Source organism: Jatropha curcas, chromosome 7, assembly GCF_041381405.1.
Source record: "Jatropha curcas cultivar XTBG-Jc1 chromosome 7, XTBG_Jcur_1.0, whole genome shotgun sequence".
Taxonomy (NCBI): domain Eukaryota; kingdom Viridiplantae; phylum Streptophyta; class Magnoliopsida; order Malpighiales; family Euphorbiaceae; genus Jatropha; species Jatropha curcas.
In genome coordinates this window covers 1,886,496-1,904,378 of record NC_143157.1, presented here as the reverse complement: position 1 = coordinate 1,904,378, position 17,883 = coordinate 1,886,496, and the positions used below count along the sequence as shown (strand labels likewise).

The window sequence follows — 17,883 nt, the reverse complement described above, 5'->3', positions numbered from 1 at the left end:
CCATGAGTTTTTGAATCACCTAATTTGGAGTTATAAATTGAGAGATATGACCAAAATAGTACAGACTGTGCAGGCTGGAAATCAACAGTCTGGACGGACTGGAAGTTGCTCATTTCGGTAAATATTTGCCTACCTTACCAACGTAATTAAGAGATGTGGTAGAAGACAAATTTGTAGCCTAATGTGTTAGCTAACCATAGAATGTAGAATCACCTAAATTGGAGTTATAAATTGAGAGATATGACCAAACTAGTATAAACTGGGCAGGCTGGAAACCAACAGCAGGGCAGACTGGCAGTTGCTACTTGAGCTCAATATGTGACTACCTTGCCAACGTAATTAAGAGATGGGATAGAAGAAAACTTTGTACCTTAAGATGTTAGCTAACCATAGAATTTAGAATAACCTAAATTGGACGTATACAGAAAGAGTTATGATAGGATTTGTGAAACATGTACAGGCTGTCTGGCAGATTTCAAGAACACATTAGAAATGATGTTGGAATGCATATGTAGATTCATTCACCCGAAAATTATTACTGCATTTTACCTTCTAATTGAACTTAATTCAAACTAAGAATTTCCTTAATCTGAATGGTAAAATTTAGTTACATAAATATTAGTAAGAATTGCATCGCGGGTGCAATAGCTAGAGTATTTCCATGCAAGTTACTTTATACATTATCAATGGTATGCATTATTCCTCATTAGATATTTTCTAAATAATTCTTGTATTATCACAATACACATAATATGCTCCATTAAGGTTAGGCAAAAACCACGTAGATAAGACTATGTCGCGACATAGGATAGCAGATCTGCACCCCATACAGTTTGAAATGGTGTTAGATTAATTAAGGAACTTCGAAGAATTATTTTTATGGAGTAAATTTGAGAATTTTGTTGTGTTACATAATATTTTGAAGGAATTTAATTTGGAGAATATTTGTAGCCATTAGATTAGATTTACATTCAATCCTAGCCATCCAATTTTTATGGAGTAAATCATTATCACCTCCATTATTTGGGCAACACTATCCTTCTTCTTCTTTTCCTACGTCTTCTTCTTCTTCTTCTTCTTCTTTTTCTTCTTCTTCTTCTTTTTCTTCTTCTTCTTCTTCTTCAATTTTTCCTTAGTAAACACATCAAAATCACCCATACAACTTGAGTTAATTAAGACATATTAGAGATTGAAGCTAGAGAAGTAATATTTGGTGACTAATTTCAAGGAATTTGGTGATTTTCCCTACTTGGTAAGTGATTTTAGGATAAGGTATTTATGTTGGGGTTTAGAGTTTTCTTTAGCATAGCCTGTCTCTCATTCCGAATAAGCTCAAGCTCTGTAGCAGCCTTCACTAAACCAGCTAATGTAGTGTGGGGCTGGGATGTCAAGTGCATCCTATACTCATCCAGTAACCCCTTCCGAAACCGCTTACACCGATCTGCCTCAGTAGGGACCATCTTACAAGCATACCTACTCAACCGCAGAAACTCTCGCTCATACTCGGAGATAGTCATCCGTCCCTGTCTAAGCTCAAGGAACTCTGCTATCCTCTGATCCGTGTATAACTCCCCTACATATTTCTCCCGAAAAGCAGAGAGAAAGAAATCCCAAGTAACATCCTCAGCTTTTGCTGTCTTCACCATAGACTCCCACCATAGGTAAGCCTCTTCCTTTAGCAAGGAAACAGCACAAATCAATCTATCTGCAGGAGTACACTGCATCTGGTCCAAAACCCTCTCTGTAGCTTGGAGCCAAAATTCTGCTGCAGAAGGGTCATCATCTCTCCGACCCATAAAATCCTCAACACGATACTTCCTCAGTCTCTCTTCCGGGGTATGAACTGGAACAGGGGCTGGTGCGACTGGAGCCTGGGGAACAGCTCCCGCAGCTTGCCTCAATGCAGCTACCAACTGTTGTACCAAATCACCCTGATTAGGCCCCGCAGGACCCACAGTAGCCTGCCCTACAACCGAGGCACGCACTGCATCGGAACCCAGAATGCCACCAGCGACACCACCAGCTGGCATATCACCCTCTACCATAGCACCCTCTGGAGGGGCATAACTATCCACCTCCTCATCCGGTAAGTTCTGAGACATCACTAAACACCTACAAAGACCAGCGGAGTCGCATCAGAGAGAAATTCCCACAACAGACTAATATGGCATGTATTTAACTTAAATCACTTATATCATTACTCCAAAGCGGATAAACTCTCATACCAAATCATATCTCCTAGAATCGTCTAAACCTATGCTCTGATACCAAAAATTGTAACACCCACCGACCAATCCCAAAGAACCAGACGGTGGATGCCACAATCGGTGCCGGAGCACCATCTTATTTCACTATAAAAGCTAGATCACAAATTAGAAGTGGTTAAATTTTCATAAGGAGGCAAGTAATTACCAGTTTTTTTTTTTTTATTAATTTTTATTTTTTTTACAAAAATAATGTTTAAGAAAATTCCTACGAAAATTTCGCAAGAGTTTCCCCTAAAAATTTACTTACCACACAAAGAAAATATACACACTTCCAATTTTTTTTTTTTGAACCCCCAAACCTCCAATTCAACAACATACTACAAGCACTTCTAAATATCCATCAATATACGCATAATATTCGAAACACATTCTTTTCAAGGAATCTCTAATCATCATACACCAAAAATATAATAAGGTGTTATTTCTTTAAATAATCATAACTCTTAATACATGACAAACTTATTATATCCAACGTTCACAACACAATATTTATATACATGCCAAAAATCACCATTTACAAAATATCCTACCCAAGATGTGATATCTACTCTGATGCTCGTCCTCTGGTCTTGAAGAACACCCTCCGCTCCTAACCTGCGCGTGATAAAAATCAACGCGCTGAGTGGAAGACTCAGTGGTGCTAAATAACCAACAATTTAATTAACAATAGCCAAGGCAAAACTTAAATTACTCAACTATATAAATACCGAAATCGCATTCATTTAATTCAAATACTTTGAAAGCAATGAGAAGATTATAAATACAAATATGTCTTCATTCTTTTATAGCAACAATAAAATTTCATTTTTCGTTAAGGCTCATACTCATACAGAATGAACATAAGCAGATTTGATCGTGGCCTATGTTAGCGCCACCCCCATCACATACTCGTGGCCTATGAAAGCACCACCGTGGCCTATGAAAGCACCACCCCCATCACACAATCGTGGCCTATGAAAGCACCACCCCATCACACAAATAAGCGCGTCCGCCTATTTATAAGGGTTGATAACCCTAGCATATGATCAAAGCTTCACAATAAGAAAATCCATCTCATCATACTACGTCTCAATCATGTATAGTAGAGCCTAAATCAAAAGCATTCTTTCACAAAAGCAATAATTCTTAATCAAAACCTCTTCATTTAGTACTCATCAGTTCAAATATTTTACTCAAAACACTATAAATGTATATATACTTAATATAATATAAAAGTACATAAATCAAGAACTTTTCAGCATTGTTATAAACTTGACCTTTACTGGGTTTTTAACACATAATTTGAGTTATGGGTCTCCAAATTGAATGAAATTAGATTCATTAGAAAGCTAAGCCAAAATGCTAAAAATGTTCAGAAGGGACCACAGCCCAGATCAAAGAGTAAGATAGCAAACAAAAGCTCAGAACACAGACCAACAGATCAGACCTGATTCAGCAGAACCAAGTCCAATGTTTCTTGAATTCCTACTTCACCAAACACTCAAATGAAACCGATCCAGAACGAGAGAATTCTCAAGACACAGGGAAACAACTTTTATGAATAACTCAGAACCTAATCATGTCATTATAGTGGTCAAAAAGGACAATGATTTCGGATATACTGGTAAGACACCATAACAGAACCAGTTTTGGTATTTAAATCATAAGTTGAGCTACAAGTACTGGAATTAGACATAAAAATATGTTTTGGAAAGATAAGAAATAGAGCTACAACTTTCATGAAGAAGTCAGAAACAGATGGGGAGTATAAAGGGGTCGAAAATGAGTTCTAATCTCACGGCAGAACATATCTAACATGAATTCAGCAAGTTAACCAATACATACAAAATTCCCAAAATTCATTCAAAAGCCTAATCATGTAAAAACAACTTAAACAAGTGAAAGTATAATTGCACTAACCTTCAAACCAAGCTTTAACAAGCTCAAGCTTTGGTCTTGCCCTTATCCTTGGTGGAAGGCTCTCCACCCTCTACATGTAAGACACTCAAAATCAAACAAAGAAAACACAAACAAAAGAAGAAGTGGAGCATGATTTAGCATGTATATGCTAAAGAAAACTCTAAACCCCAACATAAATACCTTATCCTAAAATCACTTACCAAGTAGGGAAAATCACCAAATTCCTTGAAATTAGTCACCAAATATTACTTCTCTAGCTTCAATCTCTAATATGTCTTAATTAACTCAAGTTGTATGGGTGATTTTGATGTGTTTACTAAGGAAAAATTGAAGAAGAAGAAGAAGAAGAAAAAGAAGAAGAAGAAGAAGAAGAAGAAGAAGACGTAGGAAAAGAAGAAGAAGGATAGTGTTGCCCAAATAATGGAGGTGATAATGATTTACTCCATAAAAATTGGATGGCTAGGATTGAATGTAAATCTAATCTAATGGCTACAAATATTCTCCAAATTAAATTCCTTCAAAATATTATGTAACACAACAAAATTCTCAAATTTACTCCATAAAAATAATTCTTCGAAGTTCCTTAATTAATCTAACACCATTTCAAATTTCATCCACACAACTATTGCCTCTAATTTCCTTCATTAATATCACACCTTAAGTCACTACGCACTAATTCTCTAAAATTCTCCAAAAATATTCATTACTTACTTTCTACCCATAAAAACCATGCATGCATGCTCCAAAAATGTGATAGAACCTATTACCTATATATAATAATTTTTCTGGACCATATAATATAAAAGTACATAAATCAAGAACTTTTCAGCATTGTTATAAACTTGACCTTTGCTGGGTTTTTAACACATAATTTGAGTTATGGGTCTCCAAATTGAATGAAATTAGATTCATTAGAAAGCTAAGCCAAAATGCTACAAATGTTCAGAAGGGACCACAGCCCAGATCAAAGAGTAAGACTGTATGAGTATGAGCCTTAACGAAAAATGAAATTTTATTGTTGCTATAAAAGAATGAAGACATATTTGTATTTATAATCTTCTCATTGCTTTCAAAGTATTTGAATTAAATGAATGCGATTTCGGTATTTATATAGTTGAGTAATTTAAGTTTTGCCTTGGCTATTGTTAATTAAATTGTTGGTTATTTAGCACCACTGAGTCTTCCACTCAGCGCGTTGATTTTTATCACGCGCAGGTTAGGAGCGGAGGGTGTTCTTCAAGACCAGAGGACGAGCATCAGAGTAGATATCACATCTTGGGTAGGATATTTGTAGCCTAATGTGTTAGCTAACCATAGAAGGCAGAATCACCTAAATTGGAGTTATATATTGAGATCTGTGACCAAAATAGTATAACTTGTGCAGGCTGGAACCCAACAGCAGGGCAGACTGACAGTTGCTACTTGAGCTCAATGTTTGCTACTTCCAGATTTGGTTAGAGAAACAGAAGAGAAAGTGGAAATCATCAGAAAACGGCTGAAGGAAGCAAGTGATCGACAAAAGTCCTATGCTGATTTAAAGAGAAAGGACATTGAGTATACGGTCGGTGATAAAGTATTTCTAAAAGTGTCACCATGGAAAAAGATCCTAAGGTTTGGAAGAAAGGGTAAGCTTAGTCCTAGGTTCATTGGTCCATACGAGATTCTTGAACGTGTAGGACCATTAGCCTATCGCCTAGCGTTACCTTCGACATTAGATCGAATTCATAATGTCTTTCATGTATCAATGTTAAGGAGATACAGATCTGAGCCATCACACGTGTTATCAGCAGAAGAGATTGAAATTCAACCGGATCTCACGTATGAAGAAGAACCAGTTCAGATCCCTTTAGCTGATCAAACAAATCGTCGATTCGAGGCAATGGATACTTATTCTTGATTGTCAGCTTGTTCAGCTGTCTATAATCAATACACAGTCTGAGTGATCCATCTTTCTTCTTTACGAATAACACTGGTGCTCCCCAAGGTGATACACTGGGGCGAATAAAGCCTTTGTCTAATAACTCCTGTAGCTGAAGCTTTAACTCTTTTAGCTCTACTGGTGCCATTCTGTAAGGTGCAATTGATACTGGTGCTGCTCCAGGATAGACATCTATGGTAAACTCCACTTCCCTCCTTAGTGGTAACCCTGGTAACTCTTCTGGAAATATGTCTGGATAATCACATACTGTTGGTATGTCTTGCACTTTTAACTTTTCTTTCTCTGCTTTCAATGCACAAACTAAGTATGCTTCACAACCCTTCTGAATTAATCTCTTTGCTGCCATGGCTGATATCACATTACCCAGAAAATCTCGTCGCTTCCCAACGACTGTAATCTCTTCCCCTGCTGCTGTATATAATGTCACCCTTTTCTTTGCACAATCAACTATAGCCTGATGTCTAGATAGCCAATCCATACCCAGAATAACATCAAATTCTCTGAATGGTAACTCCATAAGATCTCCTGGAAACTCCTTTCCATGAATAACAATTGGACACCCTTTGACTACTATATGAGTTTTTACTGTATCTCCTAATGGATTAGTAACCAAAATACCCCGACTCACATGCTCAATTGCTAACCCTTTAACCCAGTGTTTAGGTACGCTAATGTATGAATGTGATGATCCAGGATCAATTAAAGCATAAATTGTATGATCAAATAAAGAAAACGCACCAACTATGACATCTGGAGCTTCCTCATCTTCCTTGGCTCGCATAGCATAGCCCTGGCTGGAACTCTGGTATCAGGTCTGTCCACAGTCTCTGACTGCTGTCTCTCCAGACTGTTGATTTCCAGCCTGCACAGTCTGTACTATTTTGGTCATATCTCTCAATTTATAACTCCAAATTAGGTGATTCAAAAACTCATGGACAGATAAAACATAGAGGAACAAATAACTCTTCTATACCACTTCCTAATTCCATCGTTAAACAGAGTCAAAATTAGGGTGAAGTTACTAGTCAATGGTCCAACAAACTGGGTTCAGCATGAAATCAATATCTACTTCATTCATTCAATTCATCCCATGCTTTATCACCATTTACAGACCTCTAATTCAACATTCAGCAATATATGTTTTTATTATCAACACACTACACAAGTTTTCATGTAAGAAAATGTGAAAAACTAAAAGAGATATCAAACCTTCAACCAAAAGAGCTTTAAATCCTCTTCTTAGCTTCCTTTTCTTCCAACTTTGAGTTCCCCTCTCCTATACATAATAACTCTTAGAAATCATCTAAAATATCACAAAAGTATGAAAATCAAGAAGGGCTACTTACTTGGATAGAGTTCTAGGTTGAATTTAGTGTTTAAATCACATGAAAATGGATGGAGAAAGGAAGGAGATGAAGAGAAAGATGAAAGGAGATGAAGAGGAAGATGAAGATGAAGAAGACGTTGAAGATGAAGATGAAGAAAATGAAGAAGGCAAACTGAAATGGAAGTCTCGTGTAGTCCAAATTTATCTTTGATTGTGTGTTAAAAATTACCAAATAGTACCTATATTTTCCATATGTTACATTTTAATACCTAAACTTTATATTTTAGTGCAAGTAAGTCCTACTCCTTATACTTTGATCTTTTTGTTTCATTCAAGTAAGTCCACTTCTTTTACTTATTTAAGTTACATCCCATTCTACCCCACTCTGGATTTAAATGGCTCGAACTGGGTTCTTGTTCGGCCCAACTCGACTCGACTCTATGCAACGATTCGATTCAGTAGGATGTTACAGTTCTACCCTTCTAAATAAAAAACTTCGTCCCGAAGTTTACCTGTTGTGAACAAATGCGGATACTGTTGTCGCATGATTTCTTCAGATTCCCAAGTTGCTTCTTCTGTTTTATGATTCCTCCAAAGAACTTTGACCAATGCTATTTTCTTGTTTCGCAATTCTTTAATTTCTCTGGCTAGGATCTGCACTGGTTCTTCTTCATAAGTGAGATCTGGTTGAATTTCAATCTCTTCTGCTGATAACACGTGTGATGGGTCAGATCTGTATCTCCTTAACATTGATACATGAAAGACATTATGAATTCGATCTAATGTCGAAGGTAACGCTAGGCGATAGGCTAATGGTCCTACACGTTCAAGAATCTCGTATGGACCAATGAACCTAGGACTAAGCTTACCCTTTCTTCCAAACCTTAGGATCTTTTTCCATGGTGACACTTTTAGAAATACTTTATCACCGACCGTATACTCAATGTCCTTTCTCTTTAAATCAGCATAGGACTTATGTCGATCACTTGCTTCCTTCAGCCGTTTTCTGATGATTTCCACTTTCTCTTCTGTTTCTCTAACCAAATCTGGACCCAAAATCTTCTTCTCACTAAGTTCTGTCCAACACACAGGTGTCCTGCATTTTCTGCCATACAACGCTTCATATGGTGCCATCTTGATGCTCGATTGATAGCTGTTGTTGTAGGCAAATTCCATGAGATGTACATATCTGTCCCAACTGCCTTCAAATTCTATAACACATGATCTCATCATGTCTTCCAGGATTTGAATTACTCTCTCTGACTGGCCATCTGTCTGAGGATGAAAGGCAGTGCTGAAATGTAGTTTCGTTCCTAATGCGTCTTGCAGTTTACCCCAGAACTTCGATGTAAACCTTGGATCACGATCCGATATAATGGATGATGGAACTCCATGTAGTCGAACGATTTCTCTAACATAGATTTCTGCTAACTTGTCCAGAGAATAGTCCATCCTGACTGGTAGAAAGTGTGCAGACTTGGTTAATCTATCAACAATTACCCATACTGCATCATGCTTCCGCTGCGTCTGAGGTAATCCGGTAACAAAATCCATCGTGATCTGATCCCATTTCCATGTTGGAACTGTTATTGGATGAAGCAACCCAGCTGGCAATTGATGTTCTGCTTTTACTTGTTGACATGTCAAACATCTTGTTACGAAGTTTCCAATGTCTTTCTTCATGCCTGGCCACCAATAGCCTTTCTTCAAATCTTGATACATCTTAGTACTGCCTGGATGCATTGTATATGGACTATTGTGAGCTTCATGCGGAATCTTCTGTCTGATTTCCCCTTGTGGTACAACAACTCTGTCTTCATAGAACAATACTCCACTGTTATCCAATTTGAATTTCCCACCATGGTCTTCCTGTACTTGTTTAACCCATAGTGCTATGTGCTCATCTTTCTTCTGTGCTTCTGCAACTTCCTGAACCCAAGATGGTTGTACTTGCATTTGTGCTAGAATAGCTCCCTGCTGTTGCAACTCCATGTTGATTCTCATTGCTCTCAAAGCATACAATGGTTTTCGACTAAGGGCATCAGCTACCACATTAGCTTTACCCGGATGGTAATTAATGACATAATCATAATTAGCCAGAATCTGCATCCACTTCCGTTGTCTTGAATTCAGGTCTTTCTGTGTCGGTAAATACTTTAAACTCTGATGATCAGTGTAAATGTAACACTTTTCACCGTATAGATAATGCCTCCATACTTTGAACGCTAGAATAATGGCTGCCAGTTCTAAATCATGGGTGGATAATTCAATTCATGTGGCTTCAATTGTCTGGAGACATAAGCTACCACTTTACTGTCTTGCATGAGTACACATCCTAACCCAGTATGAGAGGCATCACTGTAAATCTCAAATTCTTTACCTGACACTGGTTGGGTCAACACTGGTGCTTCAGTCAACTTTTTCTTCAAAGTTTCAAAACTCTGCTGACACCTATCATCCCATTGGAATACAACCTCTTTCTTCAATAATCTTGTTAAAGGTGATGCAATGATGGAGAATCCCTTTACGAACTTTCTGTAATAGCCGGCTAAACCCAGAAAACTTCGAACTTCTGTAACATTCCTGGGTGGTCTCCAATCAATAATAGCTTCAATCTTCTTAGGATCCACTCTGATACCCTCTGATGACACCACATGTCCTAAGAAAGAAACTTCTTCCAGCCAAAACTCACACTTACTGAGCTTGGCATACAGCTATTTATCCCTCAGTGTCTGAAGTACAATCCGCAAATGTTTATCATGTTCAACCCTGTCTCTGGAGTAGACCAAAATGTCATCTATAAACACCACCACGAACTGATCTAGATATGAATGAAACACGCGGTTCATAAGATCCATGAAAACCGCCGGTGCATTAGTGAGACCGAATGGCATTACTAAAAATTCATAGTGACCATATCGGGTCCTGAATGCCGTCTTGGAGATATCTTCTTCCTTTATCCGCAACTGATGGTATCCCGACCTGAGATCGATCTTAGAAAACATGCCTGCACCCTTTAGCTGATCAAATAAATCGTCGATTCGAGGCAATGGATACTTATTCTTGATTGTCAGCTTGTTCAGCTGTCTATAATCAATACACAGTCTGAGTGATCCATCTTTCTTCTTTACGAATAACACTGGTGCTCCCCAAGGTGATACACTGGGGCGAATAAAGCCTTTGTCTAATAACTCCTATAGCTGAAGCTTTAACTCTTTTAGCTCTACTGGTGCCATTCTGTAAGGTGCAATTGATACTGGTGCTGCTCCAGGATAGACATCTATGGTAAACTCCACTTCCCTCCTTGGTGGTAACCCTGGTAACTCTTCTGGAAATATGTCTGGATAATCACATACTGTTGGTATGTCTTGCACTTTTAACTTTTCTTTCTCTGCTTTCAATGCACAAACTAAGTATGCTTCACAACCCTTCTGAATTAATCTCTTTGCTGCCATGGCTGATATCACATTACCCAGAAAATCTCGTCGCTTCCCGACGACTGTAATCTCTTCCCCTGCTGCTGTATATAATGTCACCCTTTTCTTTGCACAATCAACTATAGCCTGATGTCTAGATAGCCAATCCATACCCAGAATAACATCAAATTCTCTGAATGGTAACTCCATAAGATCTCCTGGAAACTCCTTTCCATGAATAACAATTGGACACCCTTTGACTACTATATGAGTTTTTACTGTATCTCCTAATGGATTAGTAACCAAAATACCCCGACTCACATGCTCAATTGCTAACCCTTTAACCCAGTGTTTAGGTACGCTAATGTATGAATGTGATGATCCAGGATCAATTAAAGCATAAACTGTATGATCAAATAAAGAAAACGCACCAACTATGACATCTGGAGCTTCCTCATCTTCCTTGGCTCGCATAGCATAGACCCTGGCTGGAACTCTGGTATCAGGTCTGTCCACAGTCTCTGACTGCTGTCTCTGCCCTCCGGAGCTCTCACCTCTACTCCGACCTCTACCTCTGCCTACTATGAACTGTGTAGAAACTTCTGCCCTCTTAGGACAGTCCCTCCTCTGATGGTCTGATGCTCCACATATCATGCATCTACCTGTCACCATCCAACAATCTCCACCATGCCGTCTGCCACAATGCTCACAAGGTGGAAAAGTATAACCATCGGACCCTGTGCCTCTACTGGTGCCTCTACTAGCTCCTCTGCCTGAACCTCGACCACCACCGGCAGAACTAGCCACAACTGATGCCGCTGGCGCATGAGCACCCCTAGCTGTGCCGTGGCTAAAAGGATGCCTAGGACCAGCTGAAGTACTACCACCTCTGAATTTCTTGCTCTCCGACTGATATGTACTGGGTGCACTCTGAGTCTGATCTCTCTTCTGCTGAGACCGCTGGCGTCTGGTACGCTGACTGGCCTGAATTCGCTCTATCTCCTGAGCTGCCTCTACCAAAGCTGAGAACTCTCTGAATCTGGAAGCTACCACTCCCATCTGAATCTCATCGTTCAGGCCCTCCTGAAACTTTTTACACCTCTCTGCCTCTGTAGCCACTATCCGGTCACCATACCTGCTGAGTCTGGTGAATTCTCTTTCATATTCTGCAACTGACATTCTGTTCTGTCTCAGGTATAAGAATTCCTTCCTTCTAGCATCAAGATAAGCCTCTGTGATGAACTTTTTCTTGAATTCATCCAAAAAGAATTGCCAGGTACGCTGCTCTGCTGGTACTCTCTGTTGAACAGTAGTCCACCATGTGTATGCCTCCTCTATCAGTAATGACGTGGCACAAATCAAGTTGTCCTCTAGTGTACACTGTAATTGCTCCAGGACTCTTAAAGTACCATCTAACCAATATTCAGCTGTTTCGGGATTGTCGTCCTTGCTAGCTCTGAATTCTTTTGCACCATATTTTCTAAGCTTTTCTAGTGGGGACTTTCTTTCTCTGTCTACTACTACTGATGCCTGAGGTACCACCCCTGCAATCTGTCTAAACGTATCTGCAAGTTGCTTTAACAGCACCTCTTGACCTGGTGCTACTGGAGCCTCACCCTCCACAGCTCTGGAGGCGTGTGACTCGCTTTCACCTTCCTGTGACATCCTCCTATAAAAATAACAACTGCTTAGTTCATCAGGGTAGTCATGGCATGTACACTATAATGACATATGCATTTAAGCCCGAGGAACTAAACTAGTGCTCTGATACCAAAATTTGTAACATCCCTTCCCGGTCCACCCGTTAACTCAAATGAACCGAGCTGAGACGCTACAATCTGGTTGAACCTATGTCCTTTCATGCTAATATCATGTTGTATGCTGATTATGATGTCAAGCTGTTGCTTTTTACATTAGGAAAATATAGATATGTACTTAATATTTTTACAAGACATGATACTAATTTTCAAAATGAAATGGGCCCAACTGTGTGCCCTGTACATGCCATGATAAGGATAGACAGAATCAAAATATCCAAATGAGTAGCTACCCTGAAGACTGAGTCTTTCACAGATGAACTGCAGCAGTTGTAAGCTGATTCTCTACGGTCCAGTCTCGAAACCTACGAGTTAAATAAATAACTCGCTGAGCAAATAATGCTCAGTGGATATCTCAATTTAATAAGAAATAAAACAATAAACATATAAGCACACATATCATTATACTTTCATGATTTTACCTGCTGTTCATGATGCTGTATAAATTTTGCAACTTTTATTAACCATCGTATACTTTATAAATAATAAATCATATAACTGCATGGCTCCATCAGATTGTAGCGTCTCAGCTCGGTTCATTTGAGTTAACGGGTGGACCGGGAAGGGATGTTACAAATTTTGGTATCAGAGCACTAGTTTAGTTCCTCGGGCTTAAATGCATATGTCATTATAGTGTACATGCCATGACTACCCTGATGAACTAAGCAGTTGTTATTTTTATAGGAGGATGTCACAGGAAGGTGAAAGCGAGTCACACGCCTCCAGAGCTGTGGAGGGTGAGGCTCCAGTAGCACCAGGTCAAGAGGTGCTGTTAAAGCAACTTGCAGATACGTTTAGACAGATTGCAGGGGTGGTACCTCAGGCATCAGTAGTAGTAGACAGAGAAAGAAAGTCCCCACTAGAAAAGCTTAGAAAATATGGTGCAAAAGAATTCAGAGCTAGCAAGGACGACAATCCCGAAACAGCTAATTTGGACTACACGAGACTTCCATTTCAGTTTGCCTTCTTCATTTTCTTCATCTTCATCTTCAACGTCTTCTTCATCTTCATCTTCCTCTTCATCTCCTTTCATCTTTCTCTTCATCTCCTTCCTTTCTCCATCCATTTTCATGTGATTTAAACACTAAATTCAACCTAGAACTCTATCCAAGTAAGTAGCCCTTCTTGATTTTCATACTTTTGTGATATTTTAGATGATTTCTAAGAGTTATTATGTATAGGAGAGGGGAACTCAAAGTTGGAAGAAAAGGAAGCTAAGAAGAGGATGTAAAGCTCTTTTGGTTGAAGGTTTGATATCTCTTTTAGTTTTTCACATTTTCTTGCATGAAAACTTGTGTAGTGTGTTGATAATGAAAACATATATTGCTGAATGTTGAATTAGAGGTCTGTAAATGGTGATAAAGCATGGGATGAATTGACTGAATGAAGTAGATATTGATTTCATGCTGAACCCAGTTTGTTGGACCATTGACCAGTAACTTCACCCTGATTTTGACTCTGTTTAACGATGGAATTAGGAAGTGGTATAGAAGAGTTATTTGTTCCTCTATGTTTTATCTGTCCATGAGTTTTTGAATCACCTAATTGGGAGTTATAAATTGAGAGATATGACCAAAATAGTACAGACTGTGCAGGCTGGAAATCAACAGTCTGGACGGACTGGAAGTTGCTCATTTCGGTAAATATTTGCCTACCTTACCAACGTAATTAAGAGATGTGGTAGAAGACAAATTTGTAGCCTAATGTGTTAGCTAACCATAGAATGTAGAATCACCTAAATTGGAGTTATAAATTGAGAGATATGACCAAAATAGTATAAACTGGGCAGGCTGGAAACCAACAGCAGGGCAGACTGGCAGTTGCTACTTGAGCTCAATATGTGACTACCTTGCCAACGTAATTAAGAGATGTGATAGAAGAAAACTTTGTACCTTAAGATGTTAGCTAACCATAGAATTTAGAATAACCTAAATTGGACGTATACAGAAAGAGTTATGATAGGATTTGTGAAACATGTACAGGCTGTCTGGCAGATTTCAAGAACACATTAGAAATGATGTTGGAATGCATATGTAGATTCATTCACCCGAAAATTATTACTGCATTTTACCTTCTAATTGAACTTAATTCAAACTAAGAATTTCCTTAATCTGAATGGTAAAATTTAGTTACATAAATATTAGTAAGAATTGCATCGCGGGTGCAATAGCTAGAGTATTTCCATGCAAGTTACTTTATACATTATCAATGGTATGCATTATTCCTCATTAGATATTTTCTAAATAATTCTTGTATTATCACAATACACATAATATGCTCCATTAAGGTTAGGCAGAAACCACGTAGATAAGACTATGTCGCGACATAGGATAGCAGATCTGCACCCCATACAGTTTGGTACTCCAGCTACAGGCTGTTGAGTGGATATGATTTATATACGGGCCATAACAGCCCAGCCATACAGTATTCATCCAGTTTCATACAGTTCATACAGTTTTTCTTATCACTTTGGTTTCACTATAACCTTATGGAGCCATGCAGTTATATGATTTATTATTTATAAAGTATACGATGGTTAATAAAAGTTGCAAAATTTATACAGCATCATGAACAGCAGGTAAAATCATGAAAGTATAATGATATGTGTGCTTATATGTTTATTGTTTTATTTCTTATTAAATTGAGATATCCACTGAGCATTATTTGCTCAGCGAGTTATTTATTTAACTCGTAGGTTTCGAGACTGGACCGTAGAGAATCAGCTTACAACTGCTGCAGTTCATCTGTGAAAGACTCAGTCTTCAGGGTAGCTACTCATTTGGATATTTTGATTCTGTCTATCCTTATCATGGCATGTACAGGGCACACAGTTGGGCCCATTTCATTTTGAAAATTAGTATCATGTCTTGTAAAAATATTAAGTACATATCTATATTTTCCTAATGTAAAAAGCAACAGCTTGACATCATAATCAGCATACAACATGATATTAGCATGAAAGGACATAGGTTCAACCAGATTGTAGCGTCTCAGCTCGGTTCATTTGAGTTAACGGGTGGACCGGGAAGGGATGTTACATTACAAAATACAATAATAAAATTTATAATAGTGAAATTTAAACTTACAAGAGTTTTAAGACTTTCAACTTGAATCCTTTACAATTGAACTGGGAAAGGAGGGAGAAGTTTTTGGGAGAGAATATCTACGCCTATAGTTAAAGCTTATATTGAATTTTATGCGATGCCTTCACAAGGGGAAAGGCTCCCTTAAATAAAAATTTTGGAATCTTTACTATTTACTTTTACTGTTGATGAACAGTAGTTTTTGTCGAAGAATCTCTACTGTTTGCTTTTACTGTTGGTACAGTAGTCTTTGTCGGAGAATCTCTACTGTTTGTTTACTATTTGCTTTTACTGTTGGAACAGTAGTCTTTGTCGGAGAATCTCTACTGTTTGTTTACTGTGCCAAGTTAACCTTTACTGTTGGCGAGTGGACCTTTACTGCTGCTGAGTGGACCTTTACTGTTGCCGAGTGGACTTTTACTGTTGCTGAGTGGACTTTAAAAACTGTTCTGTCACATGAATTTTGGCGTTTTACTACACAAAGATTGAAGGAATAAGGTTTCTTCTGCCTGTTTATAATGATTCAGAACAAGATGAGGACGATGATGTGTCCTTCTTTTTCTTTTTTAGCTTTTCTTTGTTCTTTATTTTTTCTTTCTCCTTTAGCTTTTCTTTTCTTGCTATAGCTTTTGATTTTTTACCTGCTTTACTTTGGATCTTTATGATATCACTGTCATCGCTTGCATCACTAGATGAGTTGGATGATGAAGAAGATGAGTATGATGCCCAATTTTTCTTTTTCCCTTTATTGCTTGTTTTAGAGGATTTACTGGAAGACTCCTTCTGGGGTTTACTAGAAGAAGGTTTTACTGAATGATTCGAACTAGTTGATAACTGTTCGAACATTTCTTGACAAATTAATTTATATTCTTCTGGTGTTTTAGCTGCAGCTAACCGGGCCTGACATTGGGCTTTTTGGATACCGAACTGGGGGTTATCCTGAATAGCTAATGTGTGGGCATAGGTCAAAGCTAGTTTATATGGGCTGGATAATTTATTGTGGATCCATTGACTAATTTTATGTTCAGTTGTGGAATTCTTGAAGGAACCCCACCATTTAATTTTATGGCGTCTTACAAGTATGGGAATATGAGTTCCCGGAATATACTGATAGTCCATATACCATTGATATACCTAAGGCAAAAAGAAGGTCATACAATAATACATAAGAGAAGGGATATGAACTTCTTCTGTAGTGGGTTTATAACGGGTTTTAAAGAACTGATATAAGTAATGGATATCAGCAGGGATAATTTCCTCTGAAATGCCTTTAGATTGCCACCACCTTTTAAACCAATTAGGCAATTTTAAATCTTTACGAATATTTTGGTCAAAATAAATTAACCAAGAATGAGTAGTGGTGGGATTTTGAAGACAAAATATCTTATCCCACGCTTCTTTATAATCAAAATAATTATAACTCATATTATATTTATGTAATCCTTTAAATCTTACTGGCGTTGCTAAAGAAGATACGGGCCAATCCTTAGGATGGATGACGCGTTTTATTTTTATAGAAGAATAGGAAATTATTCCATTTTTATCAAAAGTATGTTTGATGTTTACTGAATCAGTATCTAATAATATATTATTATAATATGCCTGAGGTTTTGACAAGTCTGTTGGCATAAAAAACCAATTCTCAGGATAATAATTTTTAAGTATCTGCCAAGGATTGCTATGGTTATACCCATCCTCAACTTCTACTTCAAAATCAAATAAAGGTTTAGAATACCATTTATGTATATTACCAGTAGATTTATATTGGATTTTTGGCAAATCCACAGCCATCAACGGATTTGATAACTCTTTACTGTATACCGTTTGAGACAGAGTAGCCGTATCATGAGCGGATACGATCGCTTTAGATTTAGAAGACATACCTGGGTCCTCTGTGGAAGAGGATGCTATACCCTGCAGTGCTTTAATTACTTCAGGAGATTGAGAAAGTTCCTCAATCCATTTTTTAAGGTCTTTAGGAGAAGTGGTTTTAGTGTTTAAGGTTTTACTAAGATCTTCAGAGTGCTCAGAAAGAGCTTTAGTTGGGGAGCCGGAATCTTGTTTAATTTCTTTCCCTTTATCCTTCTTTCTTCCCATTGTTCTGTAAGAATTCTCTAGTTAGAAAGTCTGGAATA

At 38.0% G+C, this 17,883-nt stretch overlaps 1 long non-coding RNA gene across 1 annotated transcript; it reads right to left on the bottom strand.

The window, feature by feature from the left end:
- Positions 1-2,662: 2,662 nt before the first annotated feature.
- Positions 2,663-4,840, bottom strand: LOC149494545 (uncharacterized). Its single transcript, XR_016321820.1, has 3 exons — positions 4,367-4,840; positions 4,167-4,236; positions 2,663-2,861 (listed from the first exon to the last, which is right to left on the bottom strand). It is a non-coding gene; the product is annotated as an uncharacterized LOC149494545 (long non-coding RNA).
- Between the last annotated feature and the right edge of the window lie 13,043 nt (positions 4,841-17,883).